The 22917-nt window shown below is 41.2% G+C and overlaps 1 long non-coding RNA gene across 1 annotated transcript in view; it reads left to right on the top strand.

Annotated features, from left to right (window-relative positions):
- The window catches only part of LOC133771926 (uncharacterized), an 88375-nt gene extending 84977 nt beyond the window's left edge, over nucleotides 1–3398 (top strand). Inside the window, exon 3 of the long non-coding RNA XR_009867649.1 lies at nucleotides 3001–3398. This is a non-coding gene — a long non-coding RNA (uncharacterized LOC133771926). The remainder of the gene's footprint in view (nucleotides 1–3000) is intronic.
- Nucleotides 3399–22917: the final 19519 nt, after the last annotated feature.

Below are 22917 nucleotides of genomic sequence, written 5' to 3' on the forward strand. Positions count from 1 at the left end.
CATCATCTTTAAGTCTGGTGATAGGTCCCAGGGTGTTAATCAAATCAAATATCACCAGCTGCTGAGCAAACAGGCTCACTCAGGCGGCATTCCCCACACAGAAGGGGAGAAGGGTGGAGAGAGAAACTGGTTTTCCGAGGCGCCCATGGCTAAAGCCACCTAGACAGGAATTGCAGGAAACTGTTAGATGGGCACATCCCTAACAGATGAGTGTTGTGATTCAGCTGACGTATGGGGAAAAAGCCTAGTTGTGGAAGCCAGGCAAAGCTAGGTTCACCTCCCAATTGTACTCCTTCTAACCTTGGGAAAATCACATGGTCTGTGGGAGCTTTTGTTTCTTCAGTGTTAAAATTGGGTTGCCAGCACCTGCCTTGCAGGGACTTGTAAGGAAGAGGGACCCCGTGCATGGCAGCACCCAGGACCAGGCTCAGCCTTTGGGAAGGGTTGTATGTGACTTCTGGGATGATAGCAGTGGTGGTGGTGGTTAACAGTTGATTGGGTTCTTGTGTTCTTGTCCCTCTTTGCTGCTCATTTGTCCTCTTTGACCTTGAACCTACCCTTAACCTTTCAGTGCTTGCTCTGAAAAGAGTAGATGTGGTGCTCCAGGGCTCACTATCGGTGATTCCATGACAGGGGATAAGATTGGGGCAGTTTTTCCTCAAGGGTATTGAGACTTGGAAAAGCCCAGTGTATGTGGAAGCACACTGTAGTCACCAAGGGCGTTGCCCCCGGGAGTTCATTCTCCCCACTCCAATCCCTTCTTCTCCCCCTGCAGGCCCTGTGAAGTGAGCCGGCATCCCCCACTCTCACCACTGCACCTATCTGGCAGTTAACACAAGCAGCAGCTCAAGGTAGAACACCTTTGTTCAGGGCAGGGAGAGATTTAGCACTGTGACAAGGGCACCAAGAAGATAAAAGTAGGTTTGGGGAGGTGGGGAGGACCTGTCTTGAACTATTGGGATATTTAAACTTGTATTTCTTTTTCCTTGCTGCAAATAAATACATGGTTGATGCAGAGAGCTATGAATACATGGTACCTTGAAGAAGGCTACCACATCAGTATTCTCTATATGTATTTCAGTGACTTCTATATAAAACAACGATGACCTCATGCTGGCAGCCTATTTTATAAGTTTTCTGGGTACTTTTCCCCCTTCCTCATCAGTGCTATTTCAGTTTTGCAGATTTCCACTAGTAGTAATGTCTCGGTTATTTGGCAAAAGTCTCCAGTTGAGACGCTTGCTTCTCAGGCATTATGCAAGGCAGGTTAGGGAGCAGGAAGAAAATCTTAGAAGTTATGTTTATATTTTTATGGCATCTTTTTAACATGTGTGTATTTGTGTGTGTATGTTTATAACATGCAAGAAGTGTATCTGGAGGTAGAGTCCAGAGCTGGAATGTTGGCTCCAATGACTGCAGCTCTTTCCAACTCTCTGCCTCCACCCTCAGCTGCAAAGCTGCCGACCCCACTCTCACCCCGCCCCTTCCCCCAGGCTTGTAGTCTCACATTCCAAGATGGCTGCCACATTGTGGACATCTTCCATTCGGATTCCAGGTGGGAATAATGGAGAAATGAAGGGAAAATGATTTTTTTCTCTTGAGGTTTTGCTTTTTATTCAAGAAGCATCACCTTCTTTCTTGTTGGTCAAAACCACAGAGGTTGGGAAATTGAGACATTTAGCTTTTCAGCTTCTGTGGTAAACACAGTCGAGGGTGTAGGCAATTATGAACTGTTTGGAGCAGGCCATCTACAAGGTTTGCCAGTCCTCTTCCCAGAAAAGCACACACACTTTAAAAAATAATTTATTTATTTATTTGAAAAGCAGTGTTATATACAGAGAAGGAGAGACAGAGAGGAAGGTCTTCCATCCACTGATTCACTCCCCAAATGACCACAATGGCCAGAGCTAGGCCCATCTGGAGCCAGAAGCTTCCTCAGGATCTCTCGTGGGTGCAGGGGCCCAGGGACTTGGGCCATATTCTGCTGCCGTCCCAGACCATCAGCAGAGAGCTGGATCAGAAGTGGAGCAGCCAGGACTTGAACCAATACCCATATGGGATGCTGGCATGGCAGGTAGAGGCTTAGCCTACTATGGCACCACGCCAACCCCAAACACATGCACTTGTACACATGTCTATATACATGTAACTCAACTTGCTAGGCAATTTCAGGAGGATTCTCTCCTAAGTGTGGGTGGGGAAAAAAACTCCTTTGGGCCAAACTGAAAACCATGAATTGAGTGGGGCACTCTATTTAATCCACAGCCAGGGCGCAGGCAAACAGGCAGGAAACAGAAGAGAGAAGAGAAAGTGACAAGATATGAATGGGAGTGGTGGTACAGAAAACAGAGTAGCCACAATAGCTACAGGGGAGGTACTATAAAAACAGCAGAAGAGAAGTTCGTGGTGAGGAGGGAAGAAGGACAGAGTAGTGCTCCTACGGGGAAAGGAGGAATGATCACGGAGGTGTCTGAAGGCTGTGGGGATGCACCACCCTGAGGGTCAGAAGTGAGCTCCCCAGTGGGGAGGCTGGCATGGTGAGACGGGGCACCAGTTACTGAAAAGTTGAACCGCATCCTTTTTACATCTGTGCAGTCACAGAACATTCATCAGGAATTCACAGGGATTTTCCAGAGGATTTGAACTTGGAGATTTGAAGTTTGACAGAGAACAGTCAAGCAAGATAAACTCAGGACTATAGAATGCAGAAATGTGGTAGTAAGCTAGATTTCACAAGGAATTTCTCGTGGAGTTTGTCTTGGCCGCTTGCAGCTATTTCCCTACACTTTTGTAGAAACTGATCATACCACTTGGGATTAGACGAGTTGCTGATAACATACACCCGGGCAGCAAAATAACCAGCATTCCTGCAGCCGCCCTACAGGAGCCAGAGTTAGAACAAGCACGGTCGCCCCAGTATCTTCGGCTCATTGTTAATTCCAGAAGCAAAATGTTTTTAAGAGAAGCCTAAGTGGTTGACCCATGTCTTTTTTCCTCTAGCAGACTTGCGGGTAACAGAGAAGATCACTATTCTGGAAAATAAGGCTTTGAAAAACAGTGAAAATGATGAAGCTGAAGAAGACCCCAGTGGCTTTTTCCGTGGACGAAACACTGATTTCTGCACACAGTCTGTCGTCTCAGCTGCTTTACAGAAGTGACATAAGTGACTCATTCTCATAAAGCATTCCAAGTCCTCAAAGAGGCGAGCAGTTAAAGTAAGCCTATGCTTTTTGCCTGTTTCTGACCTGTAGTCGCCATTAAGTAAAATTGTAAATCTTGAGTAAAGACCATTGTGGTTTTGAGGGCTGGGGTCCCAAGGTTGGGATTCATAAGTTGCACGATTTGGGGACATGTGACTCTACTTTCCTGCCTCCACTTCTTCACCCATGTAATGGGGATAACAACCTTCTAGGATGGTTTTGGGGTTAAAAATGAAATAATCTCAGTGAATCTCCCCACTGGGAATGACAGTATTCTGAATGGTGCAGAAGCACATGGATGGATAAAGAACACTTTGCTTGCTGACAGCTCTGCATATTTTCACTTTAATTTCTATGTCCATATCATGAACTGGCCTGTAGATTGGAAAGCATTTTCATTGGTAGTGCACCCTGACAGCATGAATTCCTGATAAGGTTTTTACCATATCATTTGCCAGCATCAAAATGACATGTTTAAGAATGGTGACTACCTCACTGTTTCTGACACTTTAAAAATTTCTTTTTTATGCTCTGAACCTTTTATTTAAGGTATACAAACTTTAGGCATTTCATAAACACAATTTAAGAACACAGTGGGACCGGCGCCGTGGCTCAACAGGCTAATCCTCTGCCTTGCGGTGCCGGCACACCGGGTTCTAGTCCCTGTCGGGGTGCCGGATTCTGTCCCGCTTGCCCCTCTTCCAGGCTAGCTCTCTTCTATGGCCCAGGAAGGCAGTGGAGGATGGCCCAAGTCCTTGGGACCTGCACCCGCATGGGAGACCAGGAGAAGCACCTGGCTCCTGGCTTCAGATCAGTGCGGTGCGCTGGCTGCAGCGCGCCAGCCGTGGCAGCCATTGGAGGGTGAACCAACGGCAAAGGAAGACCTTTCTCTCTGTCTCTCTCTCTCTCACTGTCCACTCTGCCTATCAAAATAAATAAATAAATAAAAATAAAAAATAAAAAAAAAAAGAACACAGTGATTCTTCCCACCCTACCCACACTCCAGGCCTTCTTCCTTGGGCCTCAGTGGTTTTATCTGTAAAATGGGGATGCAGTTAAATGACTTAACAGAAATAAAGTGCTTATGCCAGTGCCAAGGTCGTAAAAAGTGCTCAGTGCTTCACAGTCATTGGCTTTCCCTAGAAACCACACTTTTCGGAAGAACAGATAGAGGTAAGAGGTGATACCATAATGCAGGCTCCTTCCTCTTGTGACTTAATAAACTGAACTTCCAGTCTCATATCTAAGAGGAAACTTTGAAGGTTGTGTATTTCAGGAAGTATTTTTTGTAGTCAAACATTAAAGACAGTGAGGGTCTGTCCAGATAGACGACAGACACATGACTACTTACTCCCTACAACAACACACTAGAATAGTGGCAGACATTACTAATCTATCTTGGAATGTTTACTGACTTCATATTCAGCCTCCAGATTTTTGCAACGTGATACTCCAGGAAACCATTGTCCATCTGATTGGTATTCTGTGGAATTAAACATTTCTCATCCTTGTCTTCAGAAGTCTGATTTTCCCTGGAGAATGAAAAATGTCTACATTTTTTATAGAAAGCTTTTTTAAAAATAAATATAAATTTCATAAGTACAACTTCTGGATTACAGCAGTTCTTCCCTCCATACCCATTCTCCCACCCCCAAACCATCCCACCTCCTACTCCCTCTCCCATCGCATTTTCCTTAAGATTCATTTTTAATTATCTTTATATACAGAAGCTCAACTCTATACTCAGTAAAGATTTCGACAGTTTGCATCCACACAGATACACAAAGTATAAAGTACTGTTTGAAGACTAGTTTTATCGTTAATTCTCATAGTACAACTAATTAAGGACAGAGGTCCTACATGGGAAGCAAGTGCACAGTGACTCCTGTTGTTGATTTAACAGTTGACATTCTTATTTATGATGCTGGTGATCACCCAAGGCTCTTGTCAAGAGCTGCAAAGCCTTTGGAAGCCTCTTGAGTCCACAAACTCTGATCTTATTTAGACAAGGCCATAGTCAAAGTGGAAGTTCTCTCTTCCCTTCAGAGAAAGCTACCTCCTTCTTTGATGGCCCCATCTTTCCACCGGGATCTCAGTTACAGAGATCTTTCATGTAGGTCTTTTTTTTGCCACAGTGTCTTGGCTTTCCATGCCTGAAATGCTCTCATGGGCTCTTCAGCCAGATCCAAATGCCTTAAGGGCTGATGCTGAGGCCAGAGTGCTGTTTAGGGCATTTGTCATTCTATGAGTCTGCTGTGTGACCTGCTTCCCATGTTGGATCAAAATGTCTACATTTTTAAGTATATACCTTCTAGTGAAATTTCAGTCAAACTGATCAAGAGTGAAAGATAATCCTCCCTCACATCCTTGAGTAAACAGAATGAGTTATATAGAAAAAGAGAAAGGAAAAGTTAACTGGAAGTTCTTCTGATCTATTGTTTGGATTTCTTTGTAAAATGCTGCTAAGATGATGATGTTAATAGATGTAATTAAAAAGAACAGATTTTCTAGAGTCTGAAGAAATCTTTTGGGATGTGATTTCCTTAGCTGTTAACTCAGTGAATAATTTTCTGGACAGATGACAGTTTACAGTGTTATCTTAGGGTAAAGGTACAAATGACTAAATGTGAAGGTGGCTCCTAGATATGATTGGTTTATGCCATTTAGCTGTAGGTTCTATAGCATCTTGTAATCTCACCATTGTTACTCATATCTTGTGATGCTAGTTCTTCAAGAAATGGTAGTTATGCTCATTAATACACTATTTAAGAAGACAAGGAAATGTTTATTTTTTGGAAAAATTTAATCTTCTACAGACAAAGTTAAGAAGGGTTATGTTTCAGAGAAAAGAAAATTCAAAAAGTTAGCAAGGATATTAAAAGATGCACAAACTAATCATTTGACAGAAAAATATAAGTTTCATGAGATGTCACTTTCTGTGAATAGACTGATAAACGCAAGGAAGCTGGATAATGTCATGTATTGGTGGCGATGTGGGACCATGGGAACCTTCATGCACTGATCATGGGCCTGTAGACTGGTGTAGAAATTCTGCAGAAGACTCTAGTGGTAAAAGTAGACTGGGTCTGTGTCTACTTTCTGACCCAGCAAACCAAAGCCGTTCCCAGTGTATCCACCAGGAGGGAATTCTCAGAGCTCCTGAGGGTCCTTTCTATGTGAGCAGGGTGACAAAGGACCCCAGCTTCCCAGGGACAGTCACAGAGTTTTGCTGCCGTCCTGGTATAATAATGAATAGCAAGTACCCTTTCATGATCCAAAGTTTTCTCCCAATATATGAGGCAGCTCATCACAGCACAGTCATGTTGGTGGGGGTCTAGGAGGTAATCTGGGGCATACAGGAGCAAAATGTGTTGGAGTTACTTGTTCAGCAGAGAGTAATAATAGGCTAGATATACTGAGAGCAAAATACATAGATCTTAAAAATAGTACTGAATTAAAAAAAGAAAGATTGAGGTATATAGCAATGTAGTGTGCATATAGTTAAGGCCCATGCATATAAAACTATATGATTCCCAAGAACACTTAATAATAGAAGGACATGGTTGGAATGGCTGCCTTGAGGCCATAGAGAAATAGAAGTGGGATCAAAGAGAAAAAAAGAAACTGTGAAGGTTCTTCCTGGGCCAAAGATAATAATGAACCATTGAAAAGTATGATTAATTCAGCCTCAGAAATAGAGTTCCATCAAACAGTGAAATTGAATCATCAAAAGTTTTATATTTATTTATTTAAAAGGCAAAGGAGAGAGACAGAGAAAGACAGACATGTTCAATATCTCTTCTATACACTGGTTCACTTCCCCAAATTCCTCAACAGATCGGCCCAGCCAGAAGCCCAGGACCCCACCCACATCTCCTACGTGGGTGGCGGGGAACAAAATACTTGAGCCCTCATCTTGGGCCTCCCAGAGTGAGGGAGTAAGAAACTAGGTCAGAAACAGAGCTGGGACCTAAATTCAGGCACTCTGATTTGGGATGCAGTGTCTAAAGCATCGTGCTAACTACTGCACCAAACACCCGCCCCCAAAGTGAGGATTTTCTTCATAAAGCATTCAGAAAACTACATCGTAACTTTCTAGGGAAATTGGTATTTATTTATTTATTTATTTATTCTCTTTGAGATTCCATTAAGCATTTAGGCAACTTGCGTAAGATTCTTAAGTGGGGGCTGGTGCTGTGTTGTAGTAGACTAAGCCTCCACCTGTGATGCTGGTATCCCATATGAGCACTGGTTTGTGTCCTGGCGACTCCACTTTGCATCCAGCTTTCTGCTAATGGCCTGGGAAGGAAGTGCTTGGGCTCCTGCACCCATGTGGGAGAGCAGAAGAGGCTCTTGGCTCTGTCTGTAACTCTGCCTCTCAAATAAATAAACACAATATTTAAAAACCTCAATCTTAATTAGAATCAAATAAATATAAAAATATTTGAGGGGCTGGCTCTGTGGCTTAGCAGGTTAAAGCTGCTACCTGCCATGCCTACATCCTGTATGAGTGCTGATTTGAGTCCTGGCTGCTCTATTTCTGACCCAGCTCCCTACTAATGTGCCTGGGAAAGCCACAGAAGGTGGCCCAAGTGCTTGGGCCTATGCACCCACGTGAGAGACCCAGAAGAAACTCCTGATTTTGGATTGGCCCATCTCAGGCCATTGCAGCCATTTGGGAAGTGAACCAGTGGCTGGAAGATCTCTTTGCCTCTCTCTTTCTGTAACTCTGTCTTTCAAATAAATAAATCTGTTAAAAATATTTAAATGAGGAAGTAGAACAAAATGTATTTAGAAGTATAAGGCAAAGCCAGTGCAAGGTTAACTTCTAAAATTCACACCAAAAAGACCTGTAGATTTGCTAGGGATGGGTCTCTGGCTGTCAGTTAATTGTCCAGCAGGTGATGCAAGGGGGCTGTTCTTATGTGCCCAGTCCTCATTATCTGTAACAAGAGCCACCCCCAAAACCACTCCAAGTGTGAAAAAGCAGCGCATATTTGCCATCTGAGATCAGAAAGAAATTTTTCCCTTGGGCTCTTGTAAGGAGGGCACCGTGTGATGGAATAGTGACCTAGAAAACTAATTTCTGCAGAAGGATTCATTCCAAAGTCATATTAAAAACTGAAATGTTAATTTACTCTAACAGAGTTTCGGCTCCTTAAATTTGCACAAAATAACCAGATTTCAGTTGCAGCTTTTTTCAGGAGACGTTCCTAGGTGTGCAGTGTACCTGGGGCCCACAGATGTTTGGCTTCTTCCAGTAGATTATGAACCAGTAGGTCCTGGCCATTACAGCAATAGCTAATGAGAGAACAGCCAGAAAGGATTCTCCGTCCAGATTCCTGGAGCGCAATGTGTTCATGCCTCTCAGGTGTGAGTGGGAGATAAAGAGGGAATGACTTCCTGTGTCTCTTCCTGAAACCGTTTGAACAGCAGTAGAGCTTTTATTGACTCCAAATGAAACACAGTAATTGTTGTAGAGATCACGGAAGGTAAAGCTCTATTTTGAAATGAAATGGGTGTCACCCTACAAGTGAAACCAGCAAGAAGCAGTGAGTCATAGAAGAGCTCACCCTGGGGCACCTGCAGAAGGACAGAAGGAAGCCAGGCTGAGAACTGTTCTCCACATGGACATTTGGTGGGGGGGGGGGGGGGAGGGAGGGGGAGGAGAGAGAGAGGGGAGAGTGGAGAGGGGAGAGGGAGAAGGAGGAGGAGAGGGAGAGAGAGAAACTGTGTGAGAATTTGGTATTCAGGTACATTCTGGTTTTGAAGCAAGGGTAGTCCATCAAGTTTTTTGAAGTCTGCTGAAATAACCCCTAAGCATGATCCAATTACGTTTCATTTTCTATCTACCTTGGCTTATTAATTCAGTTTCCAGGAGCCTCGGAAAGGGAGGTGTAGTGGACTGATGCAAAATAGTCATCATTTTTTCCCCTCCCCGAATGCAAGCCCCGTGCATGGAGACTTTGCACTCATCCTCTCAAAGGGCAGAGCTTTTTTCTCAGCCTGTGAATCTAGGCTGACCGTATGCTTTGTGCTGGCCAGAGGAATGTGGTGGAACTGATGATGAGCCACTGGTAGTTCTAAGCCTACGTCTCAACAGGCCTGGAATCTTCCAGCTGTCTGAACCCTGTGCAACCACCATGGGAACACCCAGGCCAAGTTGCCCAGTGGTGGGAAACATGGTCATTTACTCCTGCTGCTCTGGCTGATGGCCACACAACACCAGCCTCAAGTGTGAGGCCTTCTCAGATGAGCCAGCCTGCCAGGGGCCTGCTGAGCCCAGGAGGGACCAGAGGAACCTCGGGCCAGGTCACAGGACTTTGTCTGCTGGCCTCTGCTAAGTGAGCACAAAGAAACGCTACGTGTTTTACCTCTGACTTTCGGCGTTGTTGTCACTTAGTCATAGCTGATTGGCACGGAAGGGACCCTGATGTGTTATGATTAGTAGAAAATTATGTTCACTATTAAAAATAAAAAATATAAATTATATGACTTATGAGTCAGTTAACATGGAAGTTTCTGAGAACTTGAATAGCTCTGAATACATGGATGAAGCTGAATTTCTGGACTGGCAAGATGGAGGATTAGAACGTAAAGAATGATTTTCCAAATATTCTCACCTCACATTTCCAGCATGCATCTGAGAGCAGCGCCATAGGGCTCTCAAAGAACCAAGAGAGAGGAGTTCAAAATCTTGTGCTCTCAAATGTGTGAGCCTATTATAGTTCACTGTAATTCTTTAAAAGCTGTATTTATTTATTTCAGGGAGAGACCGACAGACAGACAAGGATATCTTAAATTCACTGGTTCACTCTCCAAGTGACCACATGGGCCAGAGCTGATCCAGGCCGAAGCCAAGAGTCCATCAAGTGAGAAATATCCTGCATTTAAAAAAGAGGAGGGGCAGGTGTTAGTACAGCAGTTCAGGTGCAGCTGGGGATGCCTTCATCCCACCTTGGAGTGCTGGGTTTGAGTTCTGGCGCTGCTTCTGACCCAGCTTCCTGCTAGTGTGCCCCTGGGAAGCAGCAGGTGATGACTCAAGTATTTGGGTCTCCGTCACCCACATAGGAAACCCAGATTGATTCTGGACTACTGACTTCAGCCTGGCCCATCCCTGGCTGTTGCCAGCGTTTGGGGAGTGAAGCAGCTCATGGAAGATCTGTCTCTGTCTCTCTCTGTGTGTATGTGTTTGTCTCTGACTTTTAAATAAAAGTCAAATTTTATTTAAAAAAATGTTAAGAAAAAGACTTCTGATACAAAGAAGTGAAAAATGTTTAAGGAGATAATTCTAATTACATTGATTCAATCATTATACATTATAAACACATAGAATTATCACACTGGACCCCATAAATATGTCATTTTCATGTGTCAATTAAAAATATTTTTTTAAAAAAAATCTCATGGCTGGCACTACGGCTCACTAGGCTAATCCTCCGGCTGCGGGGCCGGCACCCCGGGTTCTAGTCCTGGTTGGGGTGTTGGATTCTGTCCTGGTTGCTCCTCTTCTGGTCCAGCTCTCTGCTGTGGCCTGGGAAGGCAGTGGAGGATGGCCCAAATGCTTGGGCCCTGCACCCCATGGGAGACCAGGAGAAGCACCTGGCTCCTGGCTTCAGATTGGTGCAGCGTGCCGGCCGCAGTGGCCATTTTGGGGGGTGAACCAACAGAAAGGAAGACCTTTCTCTCTGTCTCTTCTCTCTCACTGTCTAACTCTGCCTGTCAAAAAAAGAAAAAAAAAATCTCTTAAGATCTAAGTCACATGGCCGGCGCCGTGGCTCAACAGGCTAATCCTCCGCCTGTGGCGCCAGCACATCGGGTTCTAGTCCCGGTCGGGGCGCTGGATTCTGTCCCGGTTGCTTCTCTTCCAGGCCAGCTCTCTGCTGTGGCCTGGGAAGGCAGTGGAGGGTGGCCCAAGTGCTTGGGCCCTGCACCCCATGGGAGACCAGGAGAAGCACCTGGCTCCTGCCATCGGATCACTGTCCACTCTGCCTGTCAAAAACTTAAAAAAAAAAAAAAAAAGATCTAAGTCACCAAGCTCCCAGCTCCTCCTGTTTTCTGCAACACCGGTTGTTTTCTCTTGAAGTGTCTTTAATTATGCCCGCATTGCTTCACACCTGCTACTGTGGTTTATATTCTGTTAATCATCATCTCTCCTCGAGGAAGTGACAGGAATGGTGCCCAGAAGTGCCCGTCATAAGGAAAACTGGGAAACGCCAACTTTTAACCGGTTTCTACGGTGCTTTGGTGCTTTCTGCAACCAGTTCTGACCTCAGGACATTATCATTTTGTTGGGCGTATGGTTGGTGGCAGGTGGAGAAGTATAGGTGAGTCACCAGCGTCTGGGCTGAACATCTTTCAGAAGCAGGGAGGCCTCTGGGATCCACTGATGATGCGGGGGGGGGGGGGGGTGGGGGGGGGTGGTTGGAGTGCAGCAGCAGTGCCCCTGTCTTGGGGAGGTCACAGTGACAACGTGGCCGCCGGTGATCTACACGGAATTTTTCTTTCTCTTTGTAAATGCTGAAGGAGCAGGGCCAGATTCTTAGGCCAGCCTTCTAGGAAACCAGGCAGAATTTGATATTCAACCTAGAAAACATCTAGGAACTTTGGGGATAGTTTAGGGAAATTAACATGTTTCCATTCTCTTGGTTCCTTTAAGAATTTGAAAGTTAGAGCATTGTGGCAGAATGATTCCTGGAATGCAAACAAAGGCCTTGGATTGAAGGCACGCTTGGGAAACATCCTGCCTGCACCATGCTAACCGTGTGCCTTGTAGCAAGTTATTTAGCTTCCCCGAGACTCTGTAAAGTGAGATTGGTATTAAATTTGTCATGAGGATTAAGTAAACTAAATGTGCATGATTCTCAGCTTGGAACTTGCAGCATATAGACACTTAATAAATGTTAGTTTATTTCTTTTTCCCTCGCTTTTCATCATTTCTATCTTTTAACTTTATTTTCCATTTTTTTGGTTCCTTACTTATGTGTGTATATTTATCCTGTAAAAGAAAGGGCAGGTTTTTAGAAAGCAAGATGGCATTTATACAGAAATCTTTAAACTATACTTTTTACCTCACTTAAGTAAATATGCACTAAACAGTCATCTATCCACATTCTTAAAAAGTGCAAAGCTATAGCCATAACCAGAGCTATTGTGTCATTAAAAATGTCTTTCCTGATTATTTTCCTATTCACCTTATTTTTTAAACAGCAGTTTTTATCCTTTAAAAAAATTACTTGTGCTATTTGCTACTTATTCTCTGATTAATGCTTCCATATAGTCAGTAAATTCTTAGCCCTTTCCCAAATTATTAAAAAGTAGACCATGTTCATTCCCCATGGGCTCAACATGAATCTCTCCCTTCTAAAAAGCTTCTCAAATAAGCTTAATTCTTTAGGCAGCCAGTTTCCAGGAGAAGCAAAACTCTGGATTGTAACCTGTTGTGCATGTATATGTACATGTATCTTTTGGGACATATTTCTGGTAATAACTATGCCAATCATTCATAATATTTGAAACAAAATGGTTAAAACAGAGTACACTAAGAAGACAGTCAAGAAACCATTTTAAGTAGAGGAAACAGAGCACATCTTAACGGTCAGTTGCCCATCAAAATGGCAATGGTGAGTAAGCCATTTAATCTTCCATTTTCCAAATTGGAAAATGAAGTTCCAAGATTTCAAAAGGCTTGTCTACAGACCTAAGAATTTGAACAAAAGGATGCCTGACTTCAAAATCCATCTTCTCGAGGCAGACTTTTAGCTTGGTGGCTACGATGCCCGTTCCCCCATCCCTTATCTGAGTACCTGCATTCAGTCCCCAGTGGCAGATCCTGCCTCTGGCCTCCTGCCAATGCAGATGTTGAGGGGAAGCAGGGATGGCTCAGGCACTGGGCGCTGGATTGCAGTCTCAACTGCTGACTTTGGCTCTGTCCCAGCTTGGCCATTGAGGGTAACTGGGGAGTAAACCAGCAGATGGGGGGACTCTATCTGTTCATCTGTCTGTCTTGTGCATGCATGCTTGTTCTCTCTCTGATCTTCCTGCCTAATTAATTAATTAATTAAAAAAATCAAACCCATGGTCATGCTTCTATTCCCAGAAGCCTCTAAAGCATTGGTGCTTCCCTTAGCTATATATTGGAATCATGTAGGGAAGCAAAAAGAAAAAAAAAAAAAGGAAATGTACAACACAATACTACAGAAGGAGAAAAGGTTGGAGGAGGCACAGTACTTGATTCCAAGACTTACTGTAAGGTTTCTGTAGTCAATATGATATTGCATTGATAAAAGAATAGAAATATTGGTCAATAGAACAGAATAAAGTGCCCAGAAATAGACCTACACAAACATGATCACTTGATCTTTGACAAAAGTGCAAAGGTGATTTAATCAAGAAATAGTAACTTTGCAACAAATAGCGCTGGGACAAGTGGAAGAATATATGTTGAAAAAAATTAACCTAGGCACAGACCTTAAACTTTCATAAAAATTAACTAAAAATGTTTTATAGACTTAAATGGAATAAATGAAACTATAACACTGTTAGAAGAACATAAGAAAAAATATATGACCTCAATTTGAAAATGAATCTTTAGTTATGTGGACAAAATCATGAGTTATGAAAAAAAATTAGATTGGACTCAATTAAAATCCTATATTCTGTGAAAGATACTATTAATAGAATTAAGAGATAATAGAGTCTCTTAAGCCACAGACTGGGAGGAAATATCTACAAAATACATGTCTGATGAGGGATTTATGTCCAAAATAGACAAAGAACTATTGAAAATCTAAGAAAAGAAAACAATCAAATTCTAAAATAGATGAAAGATCTGAACACCTTACTAAAGATGGTGTGCTGATGGAAATTAGCATGTGAAAAAACAGCAAATATTATTTCTTATGAGAGAATTACAAATTATGTCCATGACATAACACTACACATCTATTAATGTTGCTAAAATGGGGAACCGGCACTGTGGCGCACTAGGTTAATCCTCCACTTGCAGCGCTGGCATCCCATATGGGCACTGGTTCTAGTCCCAGCTGCTTCTCTTCCAATCCAGCTCTGTGCTATGGCCTGGGAAAGCAGTGGAAGATGGCCCAAGTGTTTGGGCCCCTGCAGCTCCATGGAAAACCCAAAAGAAGCTCCCAGCTCCTGGCTTCAGATCAGGCCTAGATCATTTAGATCATTTGCAAAAGATATAATCCAAGAGTATGGGGACAGAATGATAATTGGAAAAGAAGAACATAGGAGAGAGCTGGATCAGAAGAGGAGCAGCTGGGACTCAGCCAGCACCCATATGGGATGCTGGCACTGCAGGTGATGTCTTTACCTATGACACCATGGCACCAGGCCCATATGCATGTATTTCTTCGTCAGCTGCGATAGCCTAGATTTTTCAATTTAATTTTTAATTTTATTTAAATTAATTTTTAACAGATTCAATATGGTTTGTAGATAAAAAGCTAACTATATAGTGATATCACCTTCCTCCATCCCTCTCGCCACCCTTCTTCCTTCTTCCTCTCTTTCATTTTTTTTAGTTTTTGAGATAACATATTTTAAATTTACATTAAATTTATTTATTTATTTATTTTTAGAAGAAAAGTTTATTGTCTAGTAGGGAAGCCCAACAGGTTGAACAGGGAGGGTACATTAAATTTAATAAAGTAAAAAGACTTAATACTTCACCAAATAAGAAGTTTAACAAGAAAAAGCAATAGACACTAGTGAGAATATAGACAATGGCTATAAACAATAGTTGAATGGAAAAATGACTGTTTCAGCCATATACAGTTTTTTGATCAATTAGTCATTCATAATTTTATTCAATGAAATAGAACCAATACCAATGTAACTTTTAAATATTTCCTATATTATAATACAGGATAACTAATAAATAAGTTCATTTAGACTTTAATCCATTTCCTCTGAACAGTTTATGCACAGGAGTAATTTTATGCAAAATATTATTTGCAATGCAAATAATTATACATGTTTTTGTACTCTTAGTTACCACAAGTCAGGGAAAACATATAATATTTATCTTTTGGAACTGGATTATTTCACTAAATATAATGGTTTATAGTTGCATCTATTTTTTTGCAAAAGACAGTATTTCATTCTTTTTTGATGGCTGAGTAACATTCCATAGTGTATATATACCACATTTTCTTTATTATTTTTATTATTTTTTTGACAGAGTGGACAGTGAGAGAGAGAGAGACAGAGAGAAAGGTCTTCCTTTTACCCTTGGTTCACCCTCCAATGGCCGCTGTGGCTGGTGCACCACGCTGATCCAAAGCCAGGAGCCAGGTGCTTCTCCTGGTCTCCCATGCCGGTGCAGGGCCCAAGCACTTGGGCCATCCTGCTCTGCACTCCCAGGCCAAAGCAGAGAGCTGGATTGGAAGTGGAGCAACCGGGACAGAATCTGGCTCCCCGAAGAGGACTAGAACCCAGTGTGCTGGCACCGCAGGTGGAGGATTAGCCTATTGAGCCACGGCGCTGGCCCATACTAGTTTTTATTCCCACCAATAGTGAATTAGGGAACCTTTTCCCCTACATCCTTGCCAGCATTTATTGTTAGTTGATTTCTGTATGAGATCTATTCTAACTGGGTTGAGGTGAAACCTCACTATGGTTTTGATTTGCATGTTCCTGAAAGCTAGTGATCCTGAATGTTTTTTCATGTGTCTGTTGGCCATTTAGATTTCCTCTTGAAGAATGTCTGTTTAAATTCTTTGCCTATTTCGTTACTAGGTTGGTTGTTTTGTTGTTGTTGAATTTCTTGATCTCGTTATAGAGTTTGGTTACTAATCCTTGATCAATTGCATAGTTTGAAAATAATTTCTCCCATTCTGTCAGTTGCCTCTTCACTTTGCTGAGTGTTTTGCAGTGTGGAAGCTTCTCAATTTGATGTAATTCTATTTGTCAATTTTAGCTTTGATTGTCTGTGCCTCTGCATTTAGAGTCTTTCCCAAGAATTCTTGACCTATGCCAATGTCTTGCAGGGTTTCCCCCAATATTTTCTAGTAATTTGATGATATCAGGTTGTAGATTCAGGTTTTTAATACATTTTAAGTTGATTTTTGTATAAGATGTGAGGTTGTTGTCTTGCTTCATATTTCTGCATGTGTAGATCCAGTTTTCCCAGCACCATTTGTTGAAGAGTCTGTCCTTACTCCAGGGATTGACTTTAGCTCTTTTGTCAAAGATCAGATGGTTGTAGACGCATGGGTTGATTTCTGGTGTTTCTATTCTGTTCCATTGGTCTATCCATCTGTTTTTTATACCAATACCAGGCTGCTTTAAGTATAGCATCCTTGTAGTATCTTGAGATCTGGTATTGTGATGCCTCTGACTTTGTTTTTGTTCTATAGGATTGCTTTAGCTATTTGGGATCTCTTCTATTTCAATTGAATTTCAGCATCATTTTTTCTATATTTGAGAAGAATGTCCTAGATATTTTGATTGGTATTGCATAGAATCTGTAAATTGCTTTTGGTAGTATGGACATTTTGATGATATTGATTCTTCCAATCCATGAACTTGGAAGATTTTTCCATTTTTAATGTGTCTTCTCTTTGTTTAATGCTTTTCAATTCTCATAATACAGATCTTTGTCATCCTTGATTTAATTTATTCCAAGGTGTTTGATTTTTTTTTATATATATAATATTGTGAATGGGATTGATCGTAGAAGTTCTTTCTAAGCCATGGCATTGTCTGTGTATACAAAGGCTATTGTTTTTTGTACATTGACTTTATATCCTGCCACTTTAGCAAACTCTTCTTTGATTTCCAGTAGTCTCTTAGTCTTTTGGATCCCCTATATATAGAATCACGTCATCTGCAAACAGGGGTAGTTTGACTTCTTCCTTCCCTAATTATATTGATTTGATGTCTTATTCTTACCTAATCGCTCTGGCTAAAACTTCCAGGACTCTACTGCATAGAAGTTGTGAGAGTGAGCACCCTTGTCTGGTTCTGGATTTCAGTGGGAATGCATCCAACTTTTCCCCATTCAATAGGGTGCTGGCCATGGGTTTGTCATAAATTGCCTTGATTGTATTGAAGAATTTCTTCTATACCCAATTTGCTTAATATTTTCATCATGAAAGGGTGTTCTGTTTTATCAAGTGTTTTCTCTGCATCTATTGAGATAATCATATATTTTTGTTCTTCAGTTTGATAATGTGATGTTTCACATAGATTAACTTGCAAATGTTGATCCATCCCTGCATATAAAGGATAAATCCCACTTGGTCTGGGTAAAGGATCTTTATGATGTGTTGTTAGATTTGATTTGCTAGTATTTTATTGAGGAATTTTGCATCTGTGTTCATCAGGAAAATTGGTTCATAGTTCTCTTTCTCTGTTGTATCTTTTTCAGGTTTAAGAATTAAGGTGATGCAGTCATCATAGAAGGTGTTTAGGAGGATCTCCTCCCTTTCAGTTGTTTTGAATAGCTTGAAAGAATTGGAGTTAGTTCTTTTTGAAATGTTTGGTAGAATCTGGTCTTGGGTTTTTCTTTGTTGGGAGGGTCTTTATTACTGATTCTATTTCCATCTTCATTATGGGTCTATTTCGGTTTTCTGAGTCTTCATGGCACAATTTAGGAAGGTTGTATGTGTTTAGGAATCTATTCATTTCTTCTGCATTTCCTGATTTGTTGGCATATAGCTGTTTGTAGTAATTTGCGATGATTCTTTTTATTTCAGTGGAATCTGTTTTTATGTTTCCCTTTCCATCTCTGAAAATATTGATTTTGGTCTTCTCCCTCTTTTTTTCGTTATTTCAGCCAGTGGTCTGTCAATTTTTATTTTTTCAAAAAACAGGCTCTTCATTTCACTGATCTTTTGCATTTTTATTTTTAATTTGCTTATTTCTTCTTTAATTTTAATTATTTCTTTCCTCCTACTAATTTTGGATTAGGTTTGCTGTTGTTTTTCTAAGTCCTTGGGATGCACTGATAGCTCATTTATTTGGTGCCTTTCCAATGTCTTGGTATAGGCACTAATTGCTATAAACTTTCCTCTAAACACTGCTTTTGTTGTATCCCATAACTTTTGATTTGCTGTATTTTTGTCTTCATTAGTTTCCAGAAATTTTTTGATTTCTTCAGTGACCCACTGTTCATTCAGGAGCATGTTGGTCAGTCTCCCTGTGTTTGCATATGTTCTAGAGATTTTCAAGTTGCTGATTTCCAGCTTCATTCCACTGTGGTCCAAAAAGATGCATGGTATGATTTTGACTTTTTTGAATTTGCTGTGACTTGTTTTATGACATAGCACATGGTCAATCCTAGAGAAAGTTCCATGTACTGGTGAGAAAAATGTGTATTCTTCATCTGTAGGATGAAAACTTCTGTAGCTATCAGTTAGGTCCGTTTGGTATATAGTATTGATTAGCTCTGTTGTTTCCTTGCTGATTTTCTGCCGGTTGATCTGTCCATTGCTGAAAATGAGGTATTAAAGTCCCCTATTATTACTGTATTAGAGTCTACGATTCCCTTTAGATCCATTAACATTTATTTTAAATAGCCAGGTGCCCTGTAATTAGGTGCATATACATTTATAATAGTCACATCTTCCTGTTGAATTGATCCCTTAATCATTGCATAGTGCCCTTGTCTCTTTTAACAGTTTTTGTGTTGAAGTCTATTTTGTCTGATATTTGGATGACTATACCAGCTAATTTTTTGTTTCTGTAAGCATGGAATATCTTTTTCCATCCTTTCACTTTCAGTCTGCATGTATCTTTGTTGGTAAGATGTTGTTTCTTGTAGGCAGCAAATAGAAGGGATTTGTTTTTTTTTTTAATTCCATCTGTCCAGTCTATTTTTTTTTTTTGACAGGCAGAGTGGAGAGTGAGAGAGAGACAGAGAGAAAGGTCTTCCTTTGCCGTTGGTTCACCCTCCAATGGCCGCCGCGGCCGGCGTGCTGCGGCCGGCACACCGCGCTGATCCCAAGGCAGGAGCCAGGTGCTTCTCCTGGTCTCCCATGGGGTGCAGGGCCCAAGCACTTGGGCCATCCTCCACTGCACTCCCTGGCCACAGCAGAGAGCTGGCCTGGAAGAGGGGCAACCGGGACAGGATCGGTGCCCCGACCGGGACTAGAACCCGGTGTGCCGGCGCCGCAAAGCGGAGGATTAGCCTAGTGAGCCACGGCGCCGGACAGAATTCTTCATTTCTAATATTTCATTTTGATTTCTGTTTAAAATTTCAATTTTGTGGGGAATATTTTAATTCATGTCACGGATGGATTTCTTTAATTCATGGATTTGCTTATGATTGATTACTTCTAAATAATACTACAATCAATCATTTGGATTCTATTTCTGTATTTCTTCAATCTCTTCATCTTCACATTTTATTATTGAAGTTTTGTTGTGTTATTTGGGGGCATCATGTTGTCTTCCTTATTCTTGTTTCTTGAATTGCTTCATTTATTTTTAAGCATTTGTAGAGAAACTTGCTGGTTTTTTTTTCCACTGTGATGGCTTTTATCTTTGTAGTATGCCTTTGTGGATTAGTGGAGTGCCCGCTCTTTCAGTGAATACCCAGAGGTATACACTGGGTGTGGCCAGGTAGCTCTATTCAGTGCTCCTGTGTTAGGGGAGTGACGATGTTGGGCATGGTAAATCTCCTCTTTTTTTTTTTTAATCAAAGCAGAGGTTTGATCATCTCTGGTGGTGTAGTCTTACACTCAACTCCTCTAAGGAGAACAATGTGTGGATGTACTGTACCAGTGGGTACAGTATTCATCCACATTGCCACAATCACCACACAAAGGATCCATGCAGTCCTCAGTGTGGGCGTGGATCCTGCAGCAATGACCCTCACCAGGCAATCAGGGGACCCTGAGCATATGGAGCTGCCCACAGTGACTGCCCAAAGTCCCGGCCACACCCTGCACACTCGCATGCAGCCACAGTGTTTTCACAGTCCCAGCACACAAGGCTCGCACATCATGAGCACCCAGCCTCCTGTCAGTTATCTCAGCCAGACTCTGGACTGGTTCTAGGCATGTGGACACAAGCTGGTGCAGCTGTTACATATGTCCAAATGGTATCCGTCCTCTCTCTGCTAGTTACAGGATGCCAGTGCCAGGTGACTGGGGAGAAAGATTGCCCCCCTTGTTTTTTTCTCCCGGGGTTGGCATTTACACTAACCCCCACAGGGCTCCAAGCCAGACTCATGCCTGACTCTTCCCACAGCTTTATTGCCACTGGCTTGGGCTGCTGCAATCTGGCCTCACCTCACTCTACAAAGCTGGTGCTGAGGCTCTTGGTTGCTGGTGTCCTGAGTTGTGTGCATCTACACCCTCCATATAGATCCATAGTGTCCCTCTAGTTTGCATGGAATTTCCTCTGCAGTTTTCTTCCTAACTCTTCCCTGAGATTGCATTCTCCCCACTTTTTTAAAGCTGTCTTCCCTTAGATTGGAGCCATAATCTCCCTCCCTATTCTGGACTTTTTTTTTTTCTGACTTTGTTGGGTGTTTTCTCTGTAGCATAGAAGCTTCTTTGCTTGTTGTAATTCCATTAGTCTACTATTGCTTTGATTGCCTGTGCTTCTGGGGTATTTCCTAGGAAGTCTTTGCCTATACCAGTGTCTTACAGACTTTCCTCCTTAAGTAATGTGATGGTATCAAGTCATAGATTTAGATTCTTGACCCATTTTGAGTGGATTTTTGTATAAGGTGTAAGGTAGAGGTCTTGTTTCTTACTTTTGTACCTGGTGATCAATTTTTACCAGCACCATTTGTTGAAGAGACTATCCTTTCTCCAGGGATTAATTTTAGCTCCTTTTCAAAGATTAGTTGGTTATAGATGCATGGATTGATTTCTGTGGCTTCTGTTCCGTTCCATTGGTCTGTATGTCTATTTTTGTGCCAGTATCAAGCTGTTTTCATTATAAGTGCCTTGTAGTATGTCTTGAAATTTGATATTGTGATGCTTCTGGCTTGATTTTGTTGTTTAATTGTTTTACCTCTTTGGGGTCTCTTGTGTTTCCATATGAATTTTAGCATTATTTTTTCTAGATCTGAGAACAAGGTCATTGATATTTTGTTTGTGATCACATCAAATCTGCAATTGCTTTTGGTAGTATAGACATCTTGGTAATATTAATTCTCCCAATCCACAAACTTGGAAGATTTTTACATTTTTTATGTCTTCTTATATTTCTTTCTTTAATATTTTATGATTTTCATTGTATAGATATTTCTCTTCCTTGGTTAAATTTATTCCAAGGTATTTAAAATTTTGTGTAGCTATTGTGTTTGGGATTGATCTTAGAAATTCTTTCTTAGACATGGCATCATCTGTGTATACAAGGATATTGATTTTTGTCTGTTAATTTTATATCCTGCCACTTTACCAAACACTTTTATGAGTTCCAATAGTTTTTCAATGGAGTCTTTTGGTTGTGCTATATATAGAATCATGGCATCTACAGACAGAGATAATTTGATTTCCTCCTTTCGAATTTGTGTCCCTTTGATTTCTTTTTCTTGCCTAATGGCTCTGGCTAAAAGTTCCAGGGCTGTATTGAATAGAATGGTGAATGTAGGCATCCTTGCATGGTTCCAGATTCCAGTGGAAATGCTTTCAACTCTTCCCATTAAATAAGATGCTAACTGTGGGTTTGTCATATATTGCCTTGTTTGTGTGGTGGGTTGTTCCTTCTATACCCAATTTACATAAGGTTTTTATCTTGAAAGGATGTTAACTGCTCTCTCTGTATGTATTGAGATAATCATATGGTTTTTGTTCTGCAATGTGTTAATGTGATATATCACATTTATTGATTTGCAAATGTTTAACCCTCTCTGCATACCAGGGATAAACCCCATTTGGTCTAAGTGAATGATCTTCCTGATGTATAGTTGGATTCCATTGGCTAGTATTTTGCTGAAGATTTTTGCATCTATGTTCATTAGTGATATTTGTCTATAATATTCTTTCTTTGCTATATCTTTTTTCTGGTTTTGGAATTAAGGTGACCTAATAGTAGGAATTTGGGAGGATTCCCTCCCTTTTAATAGTTTTTGAATAATTTGAGAAGGATTGGAATTAGTTTTTCTTTAAAAGTCTGGTAGAATTCAGCAGTGACACCATCTGGTCATGGGCTTTTTTTTTGTTGTTGAAAGTGTCTTTATTACTGATTCAGTCTCCATCTTTGGTATTGGTATGTTTAGGTTTTCAATGTCTTTGTGCCTCAGTTTGATACATTGTGTGTTAGGTGTCTATCCATTTCTTCTAGATTTTCCAGTTTGTTGGCATATAGCTGTTTGTAGTAATTCCTGATGATTCTTTTTATTTCTGTTGTATCTGTTGTTGCCTCTCCTTTTTCATCTCTGATTTTATTGGTTTGGACTTTCTCCCTTTTCCTTGGTTAGTTGGTCCAATGGTGTATCAATGTTATTAAAGAAAAAAAAAACCTTCATTTCACTGATTTCTTTGCTTTCAATTTTGTTTATTTTTCTCTAACTTTAGTTATTTCTTTCCTTCTACTAGTTTTTGGTTTAGTTCTTTTGAGGTTCTTTAGATGCATGCTCATTTATTTGGTGCCTTTCCAATTTCTTGATGTAGGCACCAATTGCTATAAACTTCCTTGTTAATACTGCTTTTGCTGTATCCCCTAAGTTTTGATATGTTGTATTGTCATCTGCATTCACTTCCAGGAATTTTTTAATTTCTCTTTTGATTTC

Source organism: Lepus europaeus, chromosome 12, assembly GCF_033115175.1.
Source record: "Lepus europaeus isolate LE1 chromosome 12, mLepTim1.pri, whole genome shotgun sequence".
Taxonomy (NCBI): Eukaryota; Metazoa; Chordata; class Mammalia; order Lagomorpha; family Leporidae; genus Lepus; species Lepus europaeus.